Here is a 12,699-nt window from a genome sequence, read left to right as displayed (position 1 = left end):
CCCCTTTTTTTTTTTTTACTGTGACAGATAACCATTGCTAGGGAAAGCGTTTTCTCAGAATCATTGAGAAAAATATCCCTTCTGGAGCCAATGGCAACTCATGATCAGTGTGATACTCAACAGACACATTTGAAATCAATAAAAACCAACTCAGCAGTGAAACTGCTCAATATTCTGTTGGAAATGAACTATACAACTTTGGGGGAGGGAAATTGGGAGGAAAATAATTGGGAATGAGGGAGGGAATGACACTGTTCAAAAGGAAATATACCCATTACCTAAATCATGTAACTATAACCCTTCTGTACATCACTTTTACAATATTTTAAAAATATTAAATGTACAATTTAAGCAGAAGTCTTCAAATGTTCAGTTTCTTAATATTCACAAGATTAATTTAGGACATCCCCATCAGTTTTATGTTTCAGTGATTATGCATATTAATATAATTGGTTATTATAAATATGGGAATTTAGCATAAGCTTTAACTCCATAGAGTCTAAACAAAATATAGGAAAGAGGCAACTACTTAATAGCCATTCAGAAAGTTCTGTTTCTAACTTGAAATAATATTAATCAATAAAATTAATTTGGGGCTTAGGCCAAATGTAATGTACATAGTACTTTTCTGTTACTACATTTTTCTAATTATTTAAATACATTTTAACTATACTCATTACCTATCTTAATGTAACTGTAACCCTTCTGTACATTACATTTACAGTAAACGTTTTTTTAAAAAATGTTCTTCAGTTAACAAAATTTTTCCTAAACTACTATAAAATTATATTTTTCCTCATCTTTAAATACATTTTAAACACATAACACAGATCAAAAACATGCTATAAAATAATATGGATGAGCAGAGAAAAATATTCTTCCTAGGATTCTAATTCATGAGATCATTCTTTTAGTTTCTTTCACAAATCCCTGCTCTTTTTTTCATTTTTTAAAATGGCAATGAATATATTCTGCTGATGAGATGGTAGGAACAGAATTTCCACATTTATCAAAATCTAATATATTTAGCATAACATTATCTCTAGAACTGAGCAAATAAATATGCTCGTTTCCATTTTCATTAATTTCCTAGGCACTATTTCTAGGAAATTCAAATTCCAATTTGATTTTTGCAAAGTAAATTGTAGAGAGACTGTCACAAATCTTGTTAAGCACTTACAGTAATTTAGCTATTTTAAAGTTAGAATCTGTGTACTTCAAGTTAGAATTTCAGAGCTTTGAACTCCTCCTGACTTGTTTAACTTTGAAGAAATTCCACTAGTGAACTATACCATATTTCCTCTCCCTCTTTAGAGTGTCATAATTTTTTTAATTTTATTTAGAGGGTTCACTTAGGATACTTTGACTTTTAAAATATTTTAGTTAGCTCAGGAAGTTTTCAAGATCAAAAGAAAGAGAGATTTCTTGAAAATTCACATTTCTCCAGAAAATATCAACACTGAAAACTTGGCATATGTCTAATTATTATTGCAGTTTTTCAAATAGGTTTTTTATGACTTTCCAAGACTCTGAAACCACTTCCATTAAAAGACCTCTCCTATATTATCATGTCAGAATGTCCTGATTTATAGGCTATCTTCTGAGACTCATTGGGCTTAATCTGCCTTTGCCACAAACATGGCAATACATCTTGTGCTCATAACTTGCTCCCCACCCCGTCCCTTCCTCCCTCCACTCTTCAGCACCTCTGAGGCAGTAAATATCATTGTTCCCCTTAAGAATGAGGTAGAATAACTACTTCCAGGAACTCTCATAACAGCTATTGTCACCACCATCCATTTGTAATAAATGGATACTCCGTTCTTTTATACTGTAAGGCCAAATGCAATGTAAATTGGGGTTCTTTATTCACAGATATCTGATTAAAATAGGTAATTAAATTATCAGCCTGCAATGCATTATTATCTGAAAGCATATATAAAGCATATATAAAGTCTTACAAATTAGTTATTAGTCCAATTTAAAAATTCACACTGTGAGAGTTACTAAAGGATTATAAGGCTTCGTTGGAATTTTCTTTCACGCATTTTATAATCAAATGGAAAAATAAACTGTGTTAAAGTGCTCTACTAGAAGAAATTTGAATGATTGTGCAATTTACCTTAGTGACAGTCATATACCTTTATTATAAATGGCAGCAGAAAGCTATTGAATTAGTGTGAGATAATAGTGAAACAGTCAGATAAGTTGATGTTGGGCAAAATGAACCCCAAGTTAAGGACTCAAATGTTTTTTCTTTCTTGCTTTTTTTTTCTGACATATTTTTAAGATGATTTATTTGTTGCTTTGTATGTCCCTCCCTCACATTATAACCCCTGTTTTCACTGTATTTGATGTTGGTATAATTTGTGGAGGGGAAGAGAAAAAACAAATTGTTTAAATAGGGATACAGGTGGACCCATTGCAACAACAAGATGTGCAAGACGTTATGTCGAAAAACGAACTTTACAACTTTGGCGCGCCTGCTGGTAGAGGGCGGGAGGGGGGGGGGGGGGAATGGCGGGCGAGGATACGGGAAGGGATGGTAAAGGGAAACAAAAGAGGAGGCAATAATGCTTGTTAAGAAATGTACTCACTATCTTGCCCATGTAATTGTAACCCCTCTGTATGGTATTTTCACAATAAAAAGAAAGAAAGAAATGTACTCATTACCTTGCCCATGTAATTGTAACCTCTCTGTATGGTATTTTCACAATAAAAAAAATAAGTGATTCCATAGTAGAATATACACACAAGAATCAGAACTATTACCCATACAAAATAATATAAAATTGCTCAGAATTTCTGCATTTTGCATACAGTTATTCAGCTTCTTCTTTTCTCTGTCTGATGGGTTCTTTTGGTCCAGAACAAATGAAATCTCTAAATGACATTCTCAAGTTTCTAAAAACGCTACACAGAAGTATTTCAATTATAGTTCCATTATACCCAGATAGCTTTATGGTTTCCATGACATTTCCAGGGACACTGCCTTCTAGGTACTACTGAGGTCTTTTCCTGTAAGCAATGAGTTGCTAGGGATATCACACAAAAGGCCTTTCAGTCTGAAGGCTTTCTTCCTTCTAGTAAATACTATGAGTCTGTTTGTTCAAAGGGTCAGATGGAAAATGATTGATTAGACTAGGTCATCAGCCTGACTTTCACTTCCATGGAGAAAAAAAAAAACAGAGAGAGATAGCAGCCCAGCTACTTTATTGACAATTTTTACCCAAATACTTAGATGACTTCTGAAATTTCCCATCCTAACCTTGGTACAATATAAACTTACTACCATTTACCAAGAGGACACCTGATATGGAGTGTCCTAAGACTACAGACTAAATTCATATATAATGCTGTGAGTTACTGTAAAATTAATATCCTAAATATATGTAAATAGATTGTAGAAAGATGACAGATAACAGATACACTAGACTAAATAGAGCAAGGCATATACATGCTTCCTATTATAAATATTATCCAGAAATGAAAGTTTTATGATTTAACTTTATTTTCAACAAGTTGAAGGGTGAATTGTATAAAACTATGCTAGAGCTTTAATGTACAATGATAGACACAAATTTCCCATCTTCATTAAGTTTACCACTGAAAATAGTGTGCACTGACTATTAAAATCTGGGTAGAAAATACTGTGATGAAGAAAAACTTGGATATACTACTGAAAACCCAGAGCAACTGCATTTTTCCCAGATCTAATAATTAAGTACAAGTTTCATGGGGAAAAGTAGATGTGAAGAATTTGTTACAGAAAGCCAAACTGATGGCAGAAATGAGTGTTTCTGGTCAAGAAAATAGTATGATAGCCCAGATTTGTAGAAGATGCATTCAGTGGGCACCAGGGCCTCATGCTTGTAATCCTACCTACTCAAGAGGCTAAAATCTGAGAATTGTGGTTCAAAGCTAACCCACAGCCTCAGCAAAAAGTCTGTGAGATGCTTCTCTCTAAAAACTACTCAGAAAAATCTGCAAGTGGTGCTGTGGCTCAAGTGGTAGAGTTCTAGCTAGCCTTGAGTACAAAGAGGCTCAGAAACAGTGCCCAGGCTCTGAGTTCAAGCCTTAGGATGGGGAGTGGGGAGAGAGATGCCTTCAAGAAGCTGAAAGTAATTTAGTAATTTAGATACACAGAGTAGAGAGCTTTACTGGCTCTTGGTCTTGTCATGCAGTCACATGACTTACTACATTAGAATTTTAGCATGATAACAGTCAATTGCTAGTGAAGAGTGTTTAATTGGTGTCTGGCCTGATCATGTATGTCTTTTGAAAAGATGCAATCTACAAAATGGGATAGAATAACATTAAAGCTTGGTAGACAAACTAAGAGATTAACGCATGAATCTAGAGGAGAAATAGAAATAACATAAACTTGAGAAATACAGTGGAGAAATCTGAGAGATTTGTAGATGACCGAACAGCCAGAACAATGCAGCTGAAAATGTATGAGGGCTGAAGAGAAGGATCTCAACAATGGTATCCAAATTCATGTTCCGGCAACTAGGTTCGCTGAAGAAAAAAGAAAGAAAAGTGAGTTGCATATTGAAGCTTGAAGTTTATTTTCTTGTAGATTACATGAAATCAGAATAACCACGAGTGGTCTCTTGTAGAAAGTTTGAAGGGTAGATCTGATATTAATGAGAAGTATCTAGTTAAAATTATTTATCTGGAAATCATTAGTGTATCCAGTAGTTGGGAATTAAAATCATGAGGTGGCCTGCAATTTGTAAAGGAATTCTCTCTCAATAAAAAGAAGAACAAAGCAGACGAAGCACAATATAAAGTAGAAGGAGAACATGAAAGGAAACCAGGTCATAGCAAAGAACCACAGGGATGTCACGGAATTTCAGAGAGAACATTTCAAGAAGGGGAGTTCCATCACTGCGGGTATTAAGGAGAGACCCTGAGAAGCATCCATTAAACTATCTGTACAAAGACAGAAACTTTGTCAGAGGAAATGTTAATGGCACCTGGAGAGATGAAGCAAGGTAGAATTAAAGGCAACATGCAAGAGGTGGCTTATGAACACAAAGAAAGTAAACAACTATTTCCAGAAACTGTTGCATAGAAATAAGGAAAAATTTGCAATTAACTAGAAGCAATCATAACAGTGTATATGATTTTGCTTAACTTACTTATTTAGGTCCTTAATAAGTGTCAGACTTATTAAAGATGGATGCAAAGGAAAAAGAAACAGAAGAAAAAGGAAAAAGGAAGGATTCAATAGAACATGGTTTAAAGGAAAACAAATGTATGGATTGAATAATCTTGGAAAGAGGAGAACAATAGAATATCTTTGTTGGTTTCATGAGTGGTCTTTATTTATTTATTTATTTATTTGGTCAGTCGTGGGGCTTGAACTCTGGGCCTGGGCACTGCCCCCTCAGCTCTTCAGCTCAAGGCTAGCGTTCTGCCACTTGGGCCACAGCGCCACTTCTGGCTTTTCCTGCTATGTGGTGCCGAGGAATCAAACCCAGGGACTCATGCATGCAAGGCAAGCGCTCTACCACTGAGCCACCTTCCCAGCCCCCATGGGTGGGATTTTTATGTTACAGCATGATGTTCTCATTAAAATAAGAATATCTCTATATATAAATTTACAGATATAGGTAAGTAGGTAGTCAGGTAGATAGACAGACAGACAGACAGACAGACAGACAGACAGACAGACAGACAGACAGACAGATAGACAGATAGATAGATAGATAGATAGATAGATAGATAGATAGATAGATAGATAGATAGATAGATAGATAGATAGATAGATAGATAGAGCTCCATTTTTTGAAATTGCAGAAGGAGATGGAAGGTCATTAGCTTGAAGTCACTGAAGAAAGTTCAACACCATATTTTGTGGAAATTAGGAAAAAATTTCTGACTTGAGGAATAAATAGGGAAACAAAACTTTTTAGAAACATTGTATGGTAACCCCATATGGGATTAGGAACTTGAGGGCTATTAAATTAAAGATTGGATTATACCCTGTTGAGACCCTCCTTGAGATCATGAAAAGTCTTATATTTATTGCTCATCCCCATCAATTACATCCTTTGGGTAACAATATAAATAAAAATAAATGGCAAGTTACTCTTTGCCAGAAATACTCCTCAAAATTCTCCTATGTCTAGATGATAAATGGTTTCCTAGGCTAACAAAAAATTCCAATAATTCTTAATATCAGCAATATGGAAGCAATTAAAAATTTCCATCAACAAATTCCCAACCTACTGGCCCTCTCTCCCTTGTAGTTCCTATCTCAAGTTTTATTTTTGGCCCCGGAGTTTGGAAATAGCTAAACTTTGAATTAGCAAAAGATTCTAACTTTTTGGAGCTAAACTGACATTGACATCAAAACCCCTGGGCTTGTACCTAACTCTTGCCACTTACTAGTAGTAATCTAAGAAGTTTACTGGCCTTCTCTGAATCTCATGCTCTTGGCTGTCAAATTGGAAGTATGATCTCTGGGAATAGTGTGAGCTCTGCACAATTCAGGGTGCGTCTTAAATCAATACTAATTATATTGTCGGTGCTTACTGAGTACCACTGTTGTTTTGCTGGTATCTTGGCTTTTCAGTGAGTGCTCTTTTTCAGAGTATACAGCCTCAGAGCATTAGTTAGAATTAAAATATCGTAACAGTCTGTCTTAGCCATTTAATAAGCAGAGACTTTTTTTAAAGGCTGACTTCCGAGAAAAGCAAAAGGAAAAATTCTGGAAAGCAGAGAAAGAAAATTAAATTGCTTAATTCCCTCACCATTAAAAAAATTGATTCACATTCTATCTTTTGGGGAGGATCATTACACCTAGGCCAGACACTATTTTCATGACTGGGTTAAATAGCAAGCAGATCTTACTGACTAGAAAGGCTGGTAATGACTTACAGAAGGAGAAAGTGGTGCCTACTTGTCTGAATAACTTCTGAGGAGTTGGCAGATAATACTCAAGGACTTTTTAATTGTAGTCTCATAAAGCCAGAGGATAAGCTAATGACCTTTGCAACTTTCATTCCTGAAGTTAGAGAGCAAATATTTCAGTTTACCTTAGTATGATATATTTTACATATAATGTGAATGCATATGATTCATTCTAATTGGACATTGCATTCCTGCCAAGGATGGCTGCGGATAAGACTCCTTCCTGTCTTCTGAATAAGGCAATGGCCCTGCCTGTTGTTTAAATTAGCCTTTCATGCAACCACTAACTCAAGTGTAGTGATGATTCAAGCCAGAAATAGTAATTTTATTTATATGATGTCTTGCATAGAGGCAGGCTAGTAAAAGAAAACAAATCTGGAATGGACAATGAATTAAATCAAAGTCTCTTTTGACTTGGGATGTACTCCAGTAGAATATGGTAGAAGTTTTATAATGACTCCGCCAATATTAATAACATCTTATTATTATTCACCATCTAGCTTACCTATTTGCAAGCAACTCAGGATAAGGCTCACAAATGTACTTTAGTAATACCTTCCAGCTGAACAATACAGAGCACAAAAGCTTTAGCTGTCACGTCACCAACTGAAAAAAAATATTTTCAAGGCAATATTTCAGACACTAGAATAAGTTCAGACAGTTCAAAAGTTCATAATAAACATACTTCATAGCTCCTTTCTAAATGTTGAAGGAAGGCTTAGTGAGAACATTACTTACATCTGATTCCATTGGGATGGTAAAATATACGTGGTGGATTAAATATGTTTAGCCCCTGTCTACTTTAAGATTTCTTCTCTTGCCTTATACCTATAAATGATTCACTGACAGAAACTGCATTTTAGATCAGATGTAAAATAGACTGACTGGTTGGTTGGTTTGGCAAAAAGAAAAAAAAAAAAAAACATGTTGCCACTTATTGTTGGGAAACCAGAAACCTGTTCTCGTGAATGAAGTCACAAGTAATTTTGTGTGATGGGAAAGAGTCAGTTTGAAAGCAGTAGTTAAAAAGGATTTGGGTTTTTGATGGATGTTAATAATAGCATGAGAAAAAGCTCTTCCTAGTCATGTTTTATTGCTTTACTCTGTCCTCAGCATCTACTCTTTCAAAATGTGATACATTTGCCTGAGCAGTGTAAAGGAGTTCTCCCCAAGAGAAATGCCCTGACAATCTGGTCTTTGTTCATTTGGTGAAATGATATTGGAATAGAATGTGTGAAGATGTCTTCAGAGTAGGTATTTTTATACTTGAAATTAATAATAATAATAATAATAAATGTTGGGTTTCAAATCCCTTTCTCTGCATATAATGATCTTTAGGAGAGTTATAAAATGTAAGTGGAAAGATTTTGTTTTTCAGTATGAAAATGAATGGCTTTCTTCAGTGGGATTAATTTTGAAGATTTAGAAATTCTTGGTCCCTTTTTTATTTTAGAATTGCATTAAAGAGTTGGAGTACCTGGATGAAAATGTAAATAAAATTCCTATTACATTTTCTGCTGATGATCTCTCACTCATCTTAACTGTAAGAACTAACCATGAGAGAAATGCTGTTCTTCCAGTCAGATTTGATGAAAACTATAAGAAAGTTATTTCCCAGTGAGTATTAAAAACCATGTCATGTTAAAATATATCCTGAGCTTAAAACAAACACTAAGCATTATATTATGGCTTTACTAAATATTAGAAAGATTGTTAGGAATAAGAATTTCTATTAAAAAGTCAGAAGAAGGAGTTGATGAATAAGGGTTCATGAGCTAAAAGGAAGGATTAGAGAGAATTCAAAAATGTACTTGTAATAAAATGGAATGAAAGCAAGCATTTTAAGGAAGATTTACTATTGCTGAGTTTCACAGAAATGTGATGTTAGAGTCAACTCAAAATTACTTCAATTTATCACTTACACTCATAAGTAAATTATAATTTTTAGAACCATAGGAATTATTACATTATCCAAGGTTTTTTCAGAATTACCAAAGGTTTTGATGAAGTAAATCTGACAAAGGTAGATAAATGACAGAATTTTTTTTAATATTTCTCAAGATGTATAGATACCCCATAAGTGCTTAAATAAGAAAGAAAAAGAAGCCGGGCACCGGTGGCTCATGCCTGTAATCGTAGCTACTCAGGAGGCTGAGATCTGAGGATCGCAGTTCAAAGCCAGCCCGGGCAGCAAAGTCTGTGAGACTCTTTTCTCCAATAAACCACTAGGAAACCGGAAGTAGCGCTGTGGCTCAAGCAGTAGAGCGCTCGCCTTCAGCTGAATGCAGGGACAATGCCCAAGCCCAGAGTTCAAGCCCCACAACTGACAAAAAACAATCTACTTAATATGTAAGAGAAGATGATGCCAGAGCAAGAACATTGATACTCTGAATGTCCATATTTTGGAAATAGGATCCTTTTGAAAACTCATCATGTGCCTATAAACTTCTAAACAGAGACTAGAGTAAGAAAGAAGTCGCTATTTCATTTGCAAAACCAATCACACAAATTAAAATATGTGATTTTGAATAATTTGAAACTTCCTACACTGACTTTGCAAGTCAGTTACCATCAAGTGTTATTAAATTACCATTGTTGTCAACTCTGAATATGCATATTTTATTTATAAAATCACTGTAATATGCCAGAGATAGGAATTAATATATATGATCAAGACTAGACACTGAGAGCCAACCAGAAACTCATGTATGAGATCCGTCTTACTATGCAAAGATTGGAAAATGATGTGCAATAAAATGCCTGTGTGTCATGGCACAGAGATATGGACAGGATTAGGCATCTGTTTGCCAGCAACCATAGAAGACACAATAATTGCTCCATTCCCATCATCCTCTGACTCAGTTTACCCAAGTCTGACCCTTGGCATTTTTCAAAATCATAGCTTCATTTGCTCTTGTACATATGCACACACTTAATGTTAAATTGTTCAGGCTGAACACCCACCAAAAACCTGTATGTATTCACTTTTAATCAGGACAAGGATAAAGCAAGTTATATTGTTTTCAGAGTAAAAGTTGCTCTTTGTCTATACAGTGCTTCAAGTTCACTGATAAAGATATATAAGCAATGAATATGCTGCAAATTCATTTTTTGGCAGTCCTGGAAATTGAACTCAGGGCCTTATATTTGCTAGGTAGGTGCTCTACCCTTCTTTCTTGATGGTTACATTCAAGATAGGGTTGCACTGTTTGCCCAGGCTGGTCTAGACTACAGTCCTACTTGTGGTTCCCTGCATAACTGGATTGGCAGGATGCACCACAGTACCTAATCATTGTGTTTCCCTTACAGCTAGAATGAGATGCATGCATCCACCCTAATCATTGGATCATTGTTGGTTGACATAGGGGACTTCTGAACATTTATTTCTTCCAAGCTGGCCTTCAATAGCCATGCCCTGATCTCCAAGTAGCTAGAATCACAGATGCAAGAACCTCAACCAACATGCTTTGCAAATAATTTGGGGACATTAAAGGCAAGTAAAAGGTAACATTTTTAAATTGCAAATGCTATCTTTGAACATCTCTTAGTGGGAGATAAAATATGTATTTGTATATATAAATGTATATTACAAATATATTTTATATATACTTGTATATTAATTATAAATAATAGCATATTCTATCTAGTTAACTAATAACTGCCTATGGCAGAAAAGATAGATGTTTTAACTAACAAGTATATGAATAATTTATATTCACTGAATGGTAAAACTCTATTAGATAATTTTACACTTATCATCCATGTGTACATTCATCCATGTGTACATTCATGCTCATCAATGAAGTGCTTAACACTAATATTGCAATGAAAATGTGCAGCAATCTACACCTTCAAGCAATTCTCAGTCTTCTCAGGGAGAATACACATGGGTAAAATCTCCATGGATAAAATTAAATGATAATCGTAAGTTAATAACAATGCTGAACATAAAAAGTATTACTTACTTGATATGTGCACAAAGCATGAAATTTCTCTGCTACATAGATATTAAGATTAATAATAATATTGTACCTGTATGAGATTTAAAACATAAAGAGGTTTAGGTTATTTTAAAACTCAAACTTGTTGTTCAGCAGTTAACTATTTCCAGAGAATATGTATATGTATTATGTGTATACATATACAAATGAATACACTACACATGTATGTGTATATATGTATTTTATATATGCACTAGCTACATGCATTAAAGACCACTGGGTAATTCCCAATATCTCTATTAATATAGTAATGGTTATGTCTAGGCATTCCCCTTTCTCTATCAGAGATTCCTTTTTCGATTTTTTAGTTAATTCACTTAGAGAATTTTTCCTTTTCTCTTTTTTTGTCAAATAAATAAACAAAATTATTGCTTTAGAAATTAGAGATGCTTCTGGGCATGGCCTTAGAGCATACTATAGCTGATTTACAGGAACCCAGCACTCACAAACAGCATTTTTCAATTTTCTCCAACTAATGTCTGGAAAGTTCTTTTCCAGCAACCCCATTTTTAACAGTCCTGTTCAAACTGCCTTTCTTGAGGAATGTCTGAGGCCTGAACATGTAAGATAAGATAGTGGAAGATGACATAGTCTATGCAATTTGTCCACAGAAATCTTCACCAAATGATCAATGACCACTGCTAATGGAAATATGGTTTCAATTCTCCCTTTGACAGATGGTCTAGCCTAAAGCCCCAAGAGATATGTTTTCCCTGTCAACCTTTTTAGAGTTTAAAAAAAAATCCATGTGCCGGTGTTTGAAGCTAGTTTAACAACTTTATTACCCTGTTGGTGTCATTCTGAAGTACCACATCTGCCCTCATATTGCGTTTGTGTTTTTCCTATAATATGAGATATATGGTCATTTGAAGAAAATACTTTCAACCCAGATTCCAATGTAATCATTTCAAATCCGGAAGAGAAACATTCAAAACATAAATGTGCTTTCCTTCCCACTACTAAGAGCAGTTATCCATCAACAGTCATACAGATAAGTTAGTGTAAGTTAGTTAATTGTTACAATACAGCATAATGGTGATATCCTTAACTATGACATAATTCAATCAAAAATGATTTAGAGTCATCTACTATGCTGTCAAAAATCACTGTTCACAGCCACAATACTCAAGCATTCAATCTGACAAACTAGTTACACTAAGAACCAGGTCCTGCTTTAACAGGATTTCAAATGGTTCCTCCTAGGATAGAGGTACCAACTGAGAAAATCCCCAAGTTACTGTTTTCTTTTACCTAAGAACAGCTCAAAACTAGAACTGGATATTTGGAAATCAAAGTCAGGAATGTGTTTTACATCATGCCAATTTATGAAACAGAATAATTTCATTAAGAAGCATAACTTCATTTCATTTACAATAAAAAATAACCAGAACTGTGGTTTGCTAGCAAGTTGCTCTGTCTCAGATAACTAAGGAAACGAAAACAATAAAATGACAAGAACTGAAGTAAATTTAGTTTGGGTGCTAATGTGAAAAGAAAGATCATTATTCATCTGAAAAGACTAGATGAAATCAAATAAGTCTTCAGATACATGTACACGTTTATACATGATCTGTAATTTGAGTCCAAATGTTCAAATTATTAACTCAGCTTTAAAATGAAGTAATTTAAAATAAAATTAATTTGCCTATAATAATGAGGAACTTGATAAGCTTAATTGGCTTATTCAATTTAGATCTATAAGTTAAGTCCTGATGTCTATGTATGTCTTGAATATCAAAATTAAGGTTGCTATTTTCATGGGATTTACCACATA

This window comes from Dipodomys spectabilis, unplaced genomic scaffold (assembly GCF_019054845.1).
Source record: "Dipodomys spectabilis isolate Male_0828 unplaced genomic scaffold, ASM1905484v1 ptg000427l, whole genome shotgun sequence".
Taxonomy (NCBI): Eukaryota; Metazoa; Chordata; class Mammalia; order Rodentia; family Heteromyidae; genus Dipodomys; species Dipodomys spectabilis.
Note: the sequence above shows the minus strand (reverse complement) of the source record.